The sequence below is a fragment of the Nesoenas mayeri genome (genome assembly GCF_963082525.1).
Source record: "Nesoenas mayeri genome assembly, chromosome: 14".
Taxonomy (NCBI): domain Eukaryota; kingdom Metazoa; phylum Chordata; class Aves; order Columbiformes; family Columbidae; genus Nesoenas; species Nesoenas mayeri.
Genome location: NC_137556.1, coordinates 16,129,577 through 16,145,135, shown reverse-complemented (window position 1 = coordinate 16,145,135; position 15,559 = coordinate 16,129,577). Strand labels below are relative to the sequence as shown.

At 41.8% G+C, this 15,559-nt stretch overlaps 1 protein-coding gene across 1 annotated transcript in view; it reads right to left on the bottom strand.

The window, feature by feature from the left end:
- SLIT3 (slit guidance ligand 3) overlaps positions 1-15,559 on the bottom strand; it is a gene marked incomplete at both ends in the record, with an annotated part of 483,041 nt that overhangs the window by 342,786 nt on the left and 124,696 nt on the right. The gene's annotated exons all lie outside the window — the stretch shown is intronic.

Genomic DNA, 15,559 nt, shown 5'->3' with positions numbered 1-15,559 from the left:
ACTTAACAGAAAGTGGCACGGCACCAAAGTGTTAGTAATCATGAAATAATTACAAAGTAAATTACTTTAACAAATTGCCAAGTAAATTTGCAAAGCTATCAATGCACGAAATGTGTACACTCGCTGTAAATAAGATGTTAGAAATTTCTGGCTTTTAATTAAATATATTCTGCAAATTTAATAAAAATCTACTCCAACAAAAAATCCACCTCTGCAAACACAGCAATTGGCTGGAACTCTTTGATGTTGTTTAGTAGTATAAAATAACAACAAATTCAACACCTTTGCCAAGCCTAAGCAAAATTTCTTTAAAGCAAATAGCACCATCTTCAACTTCAGGAAATCCAGGAAAAGTTAAAAACCATGTGCCTTGGTGTTAGACCACCCACATTAAACAACACCTTATTTTCGGGAAGCGCTTGTGTAAAATCCCATCAACGCTAATATGAAGAAAGCAGCAATCAAGTCCTTCTGAATTCCTTGTGATGGCAACAGCACTGAGTTTCCCAGGTTTGCATTGAGGGGAGGATGCTCTGGCAGCCCCTGGCTGGTGAGGCCCAGGGGGGATCCACTCGGATGAACAATTGCATGAGTTGTGCTTCTTTACTAGATAATTATTTTGTTCAAGCAACCTTCAACAACCCCAGAATAACCTGGTTCCTCCATAAACATGTAAAGCCACCCTGAAACAGGATCTACTAAAGCTCTCTCTAAGGGGATCTACTTCTTCAAGGATTTTCCCACATGTATACAGTCCAAAGTCAAACAGGGGGGTTTATTTGTTTGGAGGAGGAGGTCAGGAATTAAGTGCTGGCCCAAGGTGTGAAATCAGGTGCACAGCTGCCACCTCTGACATGCCACAGTCCAGTTTCCTGTCCCACACATCACCAGCTGCATACAGCCTGGTGACCATGCTGGTGACAGTCCTGGGGACCCCTCAGCCAGTTGCCAGGGCAACGCAGCTGAGGATGCAGCAGGATACGGGTGCCAACCGCACAACCCGGGCAGGCAAAGGGGGAGGCATATCTTGTTCAAAAACACGATGCTTTTCATTTCCGTAGCAACGCTTGAGTTTTGAGCTCTTACGCTGCAGCGGTATTTGATATCTGTATCTGGACATGTCATTATTCCTATGCCAGATTATAAATTCATTTTCCAATCAACATGGAAAGAACATGACTGCACTTGATAGTCAAATACTTTATGGGAAAGTGTATGTTCCAAAACACAGCGAAAACAGGATGGTTTAAACAGAACACCCAAATATTTAGGCTGTTACATCAGTTCAAACTCATGTAGTAGATGAAACAATGAATTCAGAGGCAGTTGAAAATTCCTAGAGGCATATCTCTAGGTACATCAAAGCTGAATTGCTGGCTATTTACTCATTTCAATTCCTGAACTATATAGTGTTGGCTTCATCACGTATCTGGAAGCCGTTTGCTTTTTAACAGTTCAAACGAATGAGGATTGATTCATCAGCCCACAGCTGGACTGCACGGAGCTGCTGGGCACATACAGCGATTCTGCTGCAAGTCTCATGGCATTTGATGGCTTAGAACTTCAGGTTCAGGAGTCGGGAATTAACATGAAATTGCTGGCTTTCATTTTAAGAAAGATTCCAGGAGTGGTTGCTTTTTCACATGGAAAAGTTGAAAATTGAACTAAATCATGAAAAAATAAAAGGAATGAGAAATACAAGAAAAACACATTTTATTTTCAGTGCTTGACAAGCCAGTTTTATGTCACTTCAATGAAATGGTAATTTTTCATTTTAAAAAAGAGTGCTTATACTCAAAGTGCTAGGAAATTCTGCAGCTGTTTTTCCTATCGTTCTCCTTGAGATTCGGAACTCGGTTCCCTGCTAATTTTCCCTCTGAAGAGCTTTGCCATCCGCCAGCACTTGGATGACGAGCTCTCCCGCACGCGGTACCACGGGTGTCACACAGACCCGCAGGGGCCAACACTGCAACGCAGGGCTGGCAGGAGGAGAACTTCCTAAACAAATCTAATATAAAAAAACCTAATCAAGTAGCAAATATTTCAGTTGAAGAGAAACCCAGTGGTAGCCTGGTTACTGAGAAACTTTATTGATAGCAGTAATTCAAAGGTTGGTTTGTTTGCTTGCTTTGCAGATACACCAAATAGCAATTTTGTCTAAATATTTGCGGATATAAGATTGCTTTCCAGGCACATGGGAAAAGATAATACAGAAAACACTCGCTGAATAACAGGCTACCAAAGCAACACTAGCAAGAATGTGCTAGAATTGCTGTTGTCACTATTTTAAGTTAGTAGTTGTGAACTCCTTGAAGGTGCTGGAGAAGTAAAGAGTCCAAATACCTGCCTGACCCTGGATCTCGCTTTGCTTTCATGTTTTGCTGCACCTACATGGAGGGGATTTCTCTGGGTGGATCCAGCTGCAAAGCCCAGGTCTGTTCCTCCCGGGGTGCAGCACCGTGATGGGCAGCAATGGGAATGTCAAGTCCTTGCTTTCTCACAAGTATTCTGAGCAGAATGGCACGATTCTGCCTAAAGAGACCTGCTAAATTGAACACTACTTCAAACTAGGTTCTAACATCAATATTATTATAAAAACAAGAAGTAAGAAAGTAAATCTTCAGCATGTGTTTAACATTAAACGGCTATCCACAAAAAAAGAAAATTTTCCATTATGGTCAGTAGCAAACTTGATCAAAGGATTTAAACCCTTAGAAGAGATAATTTCTAATGATTTCCAATAATTAAAAGTGTGTTTTAAAATCCAAGAGTTGTTTGTTTGTTTTAATGGGAAAGAGTCTTTAAAAACTCTAATTTGTGACCTTAAATGGAAGTTACTAAATGAAAAAATAACCCTCTCATAATAACAAATACTAATACTGATGCTGAAAAAAATCCATACTTCTAAAATTTAAAAGAAATGTTTTTAAAAGTTGTGTGTCACAAGCAATGGTCCAAGAGCCATCGGCAAAAACGGAGAACAGACCTGTAGAAATTCCCACCTCTAAATTGTTGGGTTTGGGGTTTTGCTTCCATTTTAATACCAGTCATTTGAATTCTCATTTACAAATTCAACAGGCAAACATGGAAAAAACCATCTCCTTGCAGGAACGGCAGCAGTTGTTCCCAACACAGAGGGCTCAGCGCGCTCGAACAAGAGAACGTGCTGCAGAGCAAGGGCAGGTCTCTCTTCACCAAGACTTTGACAAACAGAGAGACAGGAGAAGAAATGAAACACAGACTTTTATTACTACACGTTTAAGTTGTCCTGGTCTTTCCAAGTTAAGTGGAGTTTAATGTTTTCTCTGGACTGCCAAGTAACTCCTGTCAGAAAACCACATGCGCTTCGACATAATAAGCAGCCTCTGCTCAAGATCTCTCCTCCGAGAAAGAATTACACACCTCACCCACGGGCAGGGTGGTCTGTCACATTAATGCTGAAGCCTTTCTGGCAGGGCAGAGAGCATGGACGAGTGCCTGGTGCACAGATAAAAATGAGAACAAGAAGAGTTCTGCAGCACTTCATAGCCCCAAGCCTGAAAAAAAACCCCTCTCATCTTTGGTGTCTGCAAACCCTGCTCACCCTGCTGACTGTCTCAGAAATGAAACATCTTCACTAATCTACATACACCTGAGTGAACCCTGAACTCAAGATATTATTTGTGACTGTAAAGAGAATGTATAGGGGTGAACCCACCAAACCAGCTGTGTTATCTACCACAAACTGTCCTGTGGTGCAATCCCAGCCCAGCTGTCCCAGTCCTGCATCAGGAAGCCGCCACTTCACCGAGGTCGGCATGTTGGAGTCTCAAACACAAAGACAAACCATGGCCCGGCCGACTTGGCTGCCTTTGTCAAGGCGGTGACAGTCCAACATTCACAACATCCCTTTCTGAACATGTGCTACCATGCACCGTGATCACATTCCCTTCAGACAAGGGCTCCAAATGAATAATGTACCTTCGTCACATTACGAGTGCTCTCGCTGAGAGGTGGTACGAAACAGGGCTGGGTTTCCTTCGCTCGCTGAACGCAGAGGTGTTCAGGTTAGATTCGATTTCAGAAGCCTACTTGTTCCTCCAAAATAAATGGGAACTACCCAAATACTTTAAAAAAAAAATTAAAAAATTGCTTTCTTAAAGATAAAATTAATGCAAAATCTAGCAATTGTAAATGATAATATCATTCAGGGCACTACGGGACTACGATAGAGCTGGGACCTACAGCACTAGATTGCTTCAGAAGATAAACTGCTGTTTATAGACTCTCACTAATAAGCTGTGTAATTTGGATTTAAGTTAGTTTCAGCACTTAAACAGAGGTTTCAACCAAAGTGTCGTTGTCTGTGTGTCTGTACCCCACCACAGAAACCAGGTGAGCTCACCCAGAGCTGTGCAGTGAATGACTACAGATGTGATGCTGATGCCCTACGTGGGCACAAGAGCAAGAGAGCCGCTGTAAAAGATGCTGATGAGACTTCTGACAACACACTGCTCTAGTGCCTATGACCACACAGCTCAGGAAGGGAGATATAGTCAAATAGAGAAATCTGGGTACCAGCGTACTGCATGAGAGAAAATGAAAAGATCGTGGCTTGGCCAAGTAATTGGGGTTTCATGCTCAATGCCAAAACAGCAGAGGGTTTGTGTTAAGAGATCAGAACACATATCCTAAATCCTGTGGAATGATCAGAGAAAAATAGCAAGGGAAAAGAGAAGGCAAGATGAATTTCAGAGCGCGCTGAGGAGTGAGCAGTCCCTAACACTACTGCTTTGCAAATCGCAGCTGCACCAGTTCTGCCAAACACTCCTTCCCTCCTGCCTTACCTTGCTCTGAGTGCCTGTATTCTCAGCCTCCTGCCGTGGATCTTAGAGGGCTGCACTAATCCACAGCATTAGCTGAATGATGAGAAAACTAGAGCTTTTTACCCTGTTACACCTCCAGGCAAGCAAATCAGAAACGCTGAGCATCTTCCACTCATTTACATCTCTTAGCTCAGACTCAACACTTCTTGCCTTTTTCAATCAAAGGCATATAAAATTACATATTCTAATCCATTATTCACAAGTGATATTTAGAGGAAGAAGAAGCAGGCAACTGCGTTTTGGGACTAGGAGCTCTCTAAAGCATTTGGCTAAGAGAGCGAAGCCCCCTAAAGAGAGCGTGTGCAGTAAAGCCAGAGAGACTCGGCCAGGGAAGCAGGACTTCAACCTGCTGTGGAAGAACAACTCTTTGTTCAACCAGCTCTCCAAACCCCACACCATTCCATTGGAGCTCATCAGAAATTTCCATGTAAAACAAGTCATAGTTACAGAAAAGAAGCAGTGGTTGAGTTACAGGCTTCTTGGTTTAAGACCCTGGATGCAGGACATTTCTGAAGCCCCAGGCAGAGTCCCACTGGTGATGGAACCCACTCAGGTGTCAGGTGGCCCTGAGATCGCAGCTGCCCACAGAACATGATGCTCGCTGACCCTGTCATGGTCTGGGAGCTCCCAGCTTATCAGGAGCTATTGGGTTTGGGGGGCTACAGGGGTGGCTTCTGTGAGAAGCTGCTAGAAGCTTCCCCCATGTCCCAGGCTATGAGAAGCAAAATCAGACCAGGGAAGGAGAGCACTGACCAGCCCTCAGCAAGAGGAACACACTCAGAAAATAGCAATCCCAAAATGTTTTTTTAACGTATGTGAAACTTACTCTGAAGAGTAAGGGGTTGCCATTGCAACCATTTACTGTAAAATTGTGGCCTATGACTCAAAGAGCAGGAGGAACAGTTAAATTTGTTTCTTTCTATAAGGAAACAAGTTTAGGCAATTCCACACTTAGCATTTTTATGACTGCTAACAAATGGGAACCCCACTTGAATGTATAGACACATTGACACGAGGGTCATCACTTAAGCATTTTTTTTCATATGCAGCTGAGACTTCTTAGTATTGATAATAATGTAAATTTTTGTCCCTCACATGCTACAGACAGAAAAGACAAACAAACGTATAAACAATTACCCTTTAGTTCTCATTACTTTTGTCGTGTACTCTGACAAGGGAACCCTTCTATTGAGTTGTCTTTGCTCCTTTACGTTCTGTGGTAAAAAAACAGTTAAACTTTTGCAAGCATCACTGCTTGTTCACTGGCACTTTTACAAGTAGTGGAAATACACATAACATTTTAATTAATCACATTCTTCTTACAGTTAAGAAATGAAAGCTAGGAGCACATTCTACCCCTATTTCTGTGAAACATCCAGAATTTCCTGCAATATCCTCCAGTATTACAGTAGTTATATTTTGCAGCCTTCCGGCCCTTATTGATCAAATAACAAAGTTGTGCTTTCCATTCTAAAATATGTTCCAACACAATTATTCAATTCTTCAGTAAATCCACATTATATATACAATGAAGATAGCTTTATATATATTATCAGTATTATAAACACATTCTCATACAACTGCAATAGGATGGAGAAAAGGGAAATGATAACCTATATCACGCTGTCCCACTGCTCTGTTAAATAGGTAAGAACTATAAGCATCTCATGGAAATCTCCAACATTTGGAAAACCCCAACTGACATTTCCTCAAATACTCCAGGAAATAAGCAGTTCAAGACTTCACACTATTTCAGCTAAAAAACCCACTGTCACAGTAAGACTTTGTATTTAAACATAGTATTTCATGCATATTTCCTACTCGTTCTATTCAAACCACAAACCAAGAAGGGATCAGAAGATAAACATATAAAAGCTTTCTTAAAATTTTATCAGCATTTCTAGCAGGAGTACTTCTGTGCCACATAAATATTATCACCCGCGCAAAGACAGGGCTGTTACTCACTGGGATTCTTGGATATTCAACATTTAACTTTTTTTGACAGTGATCTGGTGAAATGCTATCAAAATAAGCAAAGAGATGGAAATCAAACAACCTGGTGTTTTTTTCTGCTGCTGTGTCCTGGTTTTGTTAAAAACAAGTTTCTCTTTTAGTGAATTTGCCTGTCAGGTAAAGCTTCATATGAGCTGCATTTTCCTGGAAAACCAGATACATGTTTTGGTAAACATAGCAATGGAATGTGAGGTTACTGATAACGACAGATTCACATCTCCTGAGAGGGGCAACGAGAAACAGGTGACCAAGAAACTGACCAACGGAGTATAACATCCCATTCACCTGAATATTTCATATAAAAGTGGGAGATCACGAGGATCTCGTCCCCTTCCTTTTCTTTTCCCTTATTCCATATGGCCAACATTAGAAGATGACCTTGCTAGTCATCCCTGCAAAACGAAGGCCTAGTGACAGACTGAATCCAGCTCCGGTTGGCTGCAGAGTCCAGTCCAGGACTTCAGGTGCCAGCTCCGCAGTTGCTGAGACTTTCAAGGTTGTTTTGTATATTTTGTATTATTTTCTCTATTCTTACTAGTAGTAACTTTTTTAATTTTTCCAACTCTCTTCTCTCGGTCCTTCTTTCCCTCCCGATCGCCTGTCCTGAGTGGGAAGGGGGGGGAGCGAATGGGAAAGCGGGGGAGAGGGGGTTAACAATACATCTGCCACAGTTTTATTGTCACCCCACAATCAAAAACCCTCGACGTGCCGTACAGATGAGCAGCTTGCAGTTGCCTTTCCATCCGCTGCACTTTGAGCATCTCTTCCCCATTCTCCCAGATTCTCCTATAGATGCTGAGAAATATTCCAGCTGCTTTTTCATCCTGTCCTGTGACATTTCCGCCACTGCTGCACTGGGGACTCTGTCCAAAGACCAGCACCAGTATTTCATTTTTCTGTTCTTGTATTTCTGCGTGAGAGCTCTATAAAAATGTGTGACCACATGAACCTCCTCCATGAAAGTAGGACCCATACCACAGAATCCCTTCCACTGTCTATTTCTACAAATATTCATGCATTTATACAAATCAATTCATCATATTCTACAGTGGTATCAATACATTTTAGCTTTCTCCAAGTATATGAACACAAAGAGATATATTGGTAGTGTCTAAGCAAAACACGTGAGTACAGTAGAAGAGATTTTATACTCAATTCTCAACATATTTCTCAGCATCTAAATTTAGAAAAGAAAAAAAAGAGATACAACCCTTCTCCTGGGGTGTGACTATTGGATTTCAGATCTATTCCTTCTTTCTTCAAGTTTTTATGAAAACCCTTCAGATTTAATTTATGTAATTTCTAAGAATATGGAAATTGTAACTTTATGCAATAGAAACAATAATCTCTCTGCAAAATCGTTTTATTAATCATTTACTCTGCATAAAATTCCTCCAAAGAGCCTAAGAATGTTGCATTCCTGGCTCAGCATAGGAAATCACAGAAAATATTCTGAAATAATCCCAAGTTGGTGATGAGAACCGTTTGCTGAAGCCTTTGTGAAGACAGCAGACACAAAAATCAAATAAAGCAGGAGCAAGGAAGCCTCCTTCTTAAAAATATGGTCTATGAAACAACAACAACAGTTCTATCCAAATTCCAGGCTTGGAACATAAGTGGGAATAAAACGAAGTGGTTTAAAGCTGGCCCCTGGCTGTGGTGGTGTCAGTACTGCTGAGAACTCTCAATACTCATTTATGTCAACAGGCATTAACAGCTCTTAGAGCAGGATTAAGCGCTTGCACTCCTGGCCCCTTTACCATTCAAACATCAAATGTAGACTATATGTCGGATAGACCTTAAGAAATAACACACTAAGGCTAAAAAAGAATAGGGTGGGGTTTCCTAGCCTGAAATACAGTTGTCTCCCAGATTCAGATGCTGTAAGTGCTGGTCTGGACTCCAAACTACCTCAAAGCTCTGAGACCTTGCCTAGATCACCGCTACCAAATCCCCTGGCACAACAGAGATCAAAATGCTTTATAACACCTGTTTACGCTCTCTTCATGCTCCGATAATTTAAAGACGGCAGTCTCCATCGCTCTCAAAAACTAAACGTAGTTTGACACAACTTCAGAGCCTATGTAAGTAAGAAAAACTCTACAAAAAGTACAAAAAATAATTGACTGAAGAGTCTGTGATAGTAAAAAAACCCAAAACCACTACACACAGCACACACAACAATAACAAAACAACAAAAAAAGGGGGGGTGGAGGAGAATAAACATCGACCTTTGGCTGAAGATCCAAGGGAAGCAAAGGATTTGAAACATGCAAGAGAAAACAAATCTCTTTTTATTATGGAAACTACAACTCAAGAGCTGACCAAAGAGTGTGAAATCAAATGTCAGTCAAGCAAAAGAGAATACAGGAGAACGACTTCATTCCTTCTCGTTTCATAAAGAAAATGTAAATATAGAGCATTTAATTTCTCAATAGAGAAATGTTCTTTTTATTGAAATGTTAAGCAGGGATTAAAGATACAATAGGTTATAACTCAATCCTTAGTTATGTTTGGTTTTCCTGAAGCATCATGGGATATTTTGGAATGAGCAGTTTTTTTCTTGTTTTCCTCCTCAGAATCAGGTTCTTTAAATTATACACTGGTTTTGTCATTCAAAATAAATTCAGTTTATTACTGTCTTTTAGACGCCACTTGAAGTACAGTTGAACAATACTCAGAAATAGCGAAAAATCGCAGATTTGAATTGCTAAATGACTCATTCTCACAAAAGATCCAAGGGTGCCAGAGGCCACACAAAGTCCTAATATTAAGATAGGCATCTCATCGTATGAGTCTTTACCCGGCTTACTTGTCTTTCTCTGAGAAAATACTCTCAAGCAAAGTTATACCCTATGCAACATCAAATAAAATGTGAGCCTTTTCTGTAAAAAACCGTGCACCCAAGCGGGATTTAATGCCGGCATTGAGCGTGTATTGCTCTTCTAGCCGATCCCAACAAATGGCACTGCAAACCATTTGTGTGCCTCCAACCCGGCAAACACAGGGCAGAAAATAGTTGCAGTGAGTTTGCTGTTAGCGCAGAACATCAAACAAACCTCCTGCTAACTGCAAACACCAAGCTGTCAAAGCAACTGGTTTCTTTCCCTGGTAAAACAGTCATGCGAAACACGCTTGGCAATATTTCACGAGCACACGGACAAAAGCCGGGAGCAGGAATTTAAGCAGGACTCTTAATTAACTTGTTACAGTAAGTGCCCAAGGGCTGTTTGAGACACAGCGGGCACAGCCTGAGTCTCAGGCTCCCAGCGTGCTGAGTCAGCACACCAGCACAGAACCGGAGGCTGCACGTCAAGTCATTTCCCAGTGTGGTTTGGGTTTTTGGTGTTTCTTCAGGGTGACAGGCACACACACACCTCAGATGGACAGGACGCTTCATCTGGGCTCCACGCAAGTACATGGAGACGTCTGTCATCCCACCTGAGTCAACTCAGTGTGTCTTTATTTTATAGCCTTCCCATCCAACTCTGAAAATGGAACCGCAGCTCACACTCCTACTTCCTGCTTCCATGGGAAATATGGGGTGGAGAAAGGCTTTAGATTAGAGATGCCAATGCAGAGTAAATGCACACGAAGCTAAATACTTTTTTTCCTTAGACTAACCTTTATCTGTTCTCTGCTGGGACACATTACAAGCCCAAACACTTCTGTTAAGAACAGCAGCTTCACAAAAACTCTGTCAGGTGAAGAAGACAAGGTCAGAATCTTTAATGTCACCCATGAAACAACCGTCAGCATCTTCTCCTCTGAAAAGAGACTCCCAGGAGCGTCATAGGACGTTTCTTCAGAGGGGTGTGTTTATCAGGTGGGTGAAGAGATATCCAGGAGCCCTCACACTGAGCACTGCCATTCCCCTCTGCCTCTCGCATCCACACACCAGCTTTGAGGAGATACAGGAGCGCAGTGGGACACCGCACATGGCACACTGCTGGGAGATTTAACAGGTATTAAACACTTCCTCATCACTGGCTTCCTTTAGCAGCTATGTTCAACTCACATAAAATTGCCCTGTTCCATTCTCAGTGTCATCCACTTCCAAATCTGACACATTTGTGAACAATGAATTAAATGGTTAAGGCACACAGTTACTGCTTTTTTGGCTTAAGAGCCCTGTTCGTGAATTGAAAGCATTCTCTGCCCAAAATACCTTCTGTGACTACCATTTTCTGGTACTTCAGTCATTGTGGTGGCTAAAATCAAACAAATCTCCTGTAATATCCAACTGAAGGACTGGAGCTGTTTGGTACAGTAGGCTGCCTACTTGGTGACTTCATAATTACACTGCATTATTTGCAGATGTTTTTCTCTGAAAATGAATCTTAAACCACGTTAACAGTGAAAACGCTCACTGGCAAACTGCTGTCACAGTAGCGTCATGATGAATACATGATTTTGTGATCACAAGTCAGGTGGTTTTCAAGAGTCAAATTACTTTATTATTCCACTCTATGGAATGAAAGAAGATGTCAAAAGGACACTGAGGTAGCTAAACTGAGCGAAGCCTTGCAACCAGAAAAAAAACCCACACATCCTAAAATAGTAAACAGGTGTACAAAAGGGGAGGTCAAAGCAAACAAGAAATAGATCGCAATAGTTTTCTGAAAGCATTTCTATCAGATATAGATACCCAGGAGGAACAACAAAGCTCCATCTGCTTCAGTAACGTATCTCCTCTAGCGGCCAGGAGCTCTTGCCCGGGGTATTTCTCTGCAAGTAAGGAAAATACTGAACATTCTTGTCTCTATGCTAAAGGTTAGATCTAAACTACTGTGATTAATAGCCCCTGACAAAGACAACAGAACCCCCAGTTAGCATTTAGGAGGTAATAAAGAGACGTAAAGACCTAGAAATAGTTGAACAGCATATGACCTATTACATCACCTATCAAAGACATGCAACTAAATATCCAAAGAGAAAAGGAAGGTCTATTTAGACACACGTCAGGTGTTGCAAATCCAAAGTAATCCTTCGGCTCTGAGCACAGTCCTAACACGCTGTTCTAAAGATAATATTGAAAATAATCTTCACCTTTACCAGCCACAGATTGTGCAACATTGGAAGTTATAGACAAAGCTGACAGCAAAGCAGATAGCGGAAAATGTCCAATATTTTGAAAAAGATAACCTTTTCAGTTACTTTCCCCCCCCCCCCCAAATAAGCTAAAAACTTCAGCAAAAGTGATTCTACAATTTCCCAGCAGGTTGTTAGAGAGAAATAGTTTGCCCATATGATGCATTCTTCTACAAATCTTTTGATCTGAACCAGCTGGACTTGTGCAGCCAAAGGACCTGTGCACCTCCAGCAGCAACAGAACCACGTGAAGAAAGAGCACAGACCCCACCAGCCGTATTAACAGTGCGTGTGTATGTCCCATCCCCCTCACTCCAGCCAAGTTTATCCTCACTTTGGAAATGAAGAGCCTAAAATAAGAAAGAATCCCAGTGCTATGAGAGCTGCGGCAGCATCGGCTGGACAGGCGACACTAACAGGGATCACAATTCACTTGCTGTTGTTGCAGGGATCGCCCCTATCGCACATTAGAGCTTGCAACCACACTGAATTCAAATGAAATGAAAAGAATGCCACATATCAAGAGACGTTCATGCATCGTGGGGAGAAATATTCAAACCTGCCTGTTTGTGTATGTGACAGAGCTTCCTTAACTAGGCCACTCATTTTAATGTGTTTTCACATAACTAACACTAACCACAAATTATGTAAAGCTCAGCCCTTCTGAATGCATGTAACATCAAAAAATGTGTCAGGTATCTCAACAACAATCTGTTAGGAATAGCAGAATCTATATATAGGTTAATATCTCCTGAGCTCAGATGCATATTAGCAGCCCGTTTTAGCTGTTAACTACCACAGGATTTATCATGCTGTTGTCAGAAAGTTTGCCCACTCTCTACATATTTGGAATTTTATCCGTTATCTGATATGATGTTCAGGGAACACTGGCTTTTATACACAGTGCACAATCCCTTCTATTCAGCAATTAATGCAAGCTGCTATAGTACTCCCTATGTGAAAGTTAAACATCCAAAGAGCAAAATATTACACTTATTACACTTGTAGAAATTAATACCGACTTGACTTGTCCTGTGTTCACAGGACGTCACTGAATAAATCTTGGAGCTGATTTACAGAGACATCCCTTCCACACAGCTCCTATCAAAAACAAGCAAAACATAAGCCTGCTTTGGTCCACACTGTTTATATTAATTTCTAGTTTGCATCGCAAAAATAGATGATCTGTAATCATGGCCTGGCAGGCTGGTTCAACAAAATGAACGTGTTTTTTGGTTTGTGTATGCCTCCATCATCTCTGTATATTGGTTTAATAAAACAGTAGTTAATCTAAATAGGAATGTTAGCCTTCTGTCCCAAAATAATACACCCAACTTTCAGGAATGCTTAATTTTAGAACCTATATGGGCAATAAATGATACAAATATTTATAAGTTCCAAAATAAATTAAACTGGAAACAAAATACTTTGCAACTGCGCTGTTTGTTCCTCCTCGCAGAGCCGCAGCCTGTGTTTGGGAGATGTACACTTTCTCTCCATGTAAAACCTCCTCTCCTCGACACTCGTTTCCTGCACGCTTAGAGACAGAAGATGAATGTTCAGCGCAGTGTACGACTGTGATTGAGCTCCCAGCACTTTCTTCATCTGCAGTCCAGCTGGCAGAGCGTCCCCACTGCTCCTCTGCTATGGGAGAAGATTCTGATGGACAGAGCTTTGCAGAAAGGTGTCGGATTAAAAAAATACAATAATCTCGAAAGACTCTCCAAAATTTATGATCTCAATACGTTATCCCCTCCTAAGGGATAAAAAGTGGAAAGTGTTAGGGCTCTGCCCAATCTCAGGAATTGTCTTTTACAGAAAAACACATTAAAAGGGAAGTGAGCCTTTACCTGTTCATTGTGCTTTGATATTAAATTCATAGTTGAGAACCGTTTCTCTGAACTTTATGAAGCAGTATAACATGTTTTGATAAAGATTACAACAAATACCTACGTTTTTACCACCTCTCACCACAGCCACATTCCCCCCACGCACAACTCAGCAGTGCCACAGCAAAGCACAGGGAAGCTCAGTTTCTTTTCATGTCAGTGCCTTCCCTACCACAGCACAAATAAAACAACTTCTACAAACTGCTACCACTCAGCTCTCCCATGTACCCATCACAGGGTGGCAGCAAGGAGTACTAAAGGCAGGGTGGACCTGTTCAATTATTTCAAGAAGCACAGGGACAAACGTGTCACAGTTAAAGTTCTCAACCAGAAATAAGCTCATCCTGTCTCCCAGAACTACAAGCCTTTTACAGTCTCACATAAGTGCATTACAAATTACAGTACAACATCACTTTTCAAAACCTGTATGCTTTTTAACCTGTGCTGCCCATGTAGCACATTCCACAGCCAAGACATCAATCCGAAACACAGCTGTCTACACTGAGGACAAACGGTACCCAAGAGCAAAGTCTCTCTTCGATCTCTGTGTGTCCAGGAAAAAATGAAGTCCCTTCTAAAAAAATCTCCCAAACATCTGCACATTCTAAGCTTTGAACAAATGGTTTCCTTCTGTTCGCATATTTTCCCTTCTCCTGGTAGTCTGGCATCCTTGCAGTTTCTACAGGGTCTCAGAATAGGTGACACTGGAAGGGACACCTGGAGGTGGAGTCCAACACCCTGCTCAAGCACAGCTGTGTCCAGTCAACCAAGGTGATCTCCATCACCTCTCTGGGCAGCCTGTGCCAGTGTTCTACAACCTTTGTAGGTGAAAAGGTCTTCCATATTTAAAAGGGTTTCCTTGTGTTTCCACTGGTACCCATTGCCTCTTGCCCAGTCACTAGGCACCACTGAGAAGAACCCAGATCTGCCTTCTTTAGTCCCCTTCATCAGGTATCTATACACACTGATAAGATCCCCAGAGCCTCCCATGTTCCAGACTGGACAGTCCCAGCTCTCCCAGGGCCTCCCCATGTGTCAGACGCATCAATCCCTTAATCAGTCGCATGGCCCTTTGCTGGACTAATTTCAGTAAGTTCACATCTGTCTTGTGCTGGGGACATCAGCACTGGACACAGCCCCCAGATGTGTCTCAGCATGTCCTGGTGCAGAGGGCTATTCCTCCCAGGTGCAGGATGTTGCTGAGCTTCAGGAACACATCAGCCTATTTCTCTAGGCTGGTGGGATCCCTCTCAGTCTGTACCTGGAAATTTTCACCTTCTGAAATTGGAGGCTAAACCAAAGATAGATGCACAAGCCAGGGGGACATTCTGTTAAAGAAAAGTAAATCTATAGTCGGCAGCTCAACAGATTTCCCTTCCACACCACCAGAATGACTTTCACAGAAATGAGAGACTTCCTTCAGCTTTAATTCACTCATATAAGCACTCAGCTTAAGTGTAATCACTAAAATAGGATTATGCTGAGAAGTCTCCCTTCGGGTCTAGCTTCCATCTGGGATTTTTGTTTTACATTTTCCAGTTGTCTGCAAAAGGAATATCTGTTGTAGACACAGAACTCCATCTAGCAACACCCAGTTATTCAACTAACAGACTTCTGCTTTGCAGGGAAACAGGTCAGTGGTAATCTAGATAACATTTATTTTATGACTGGCTACAGTATATTCTATGCAGAACACACAGA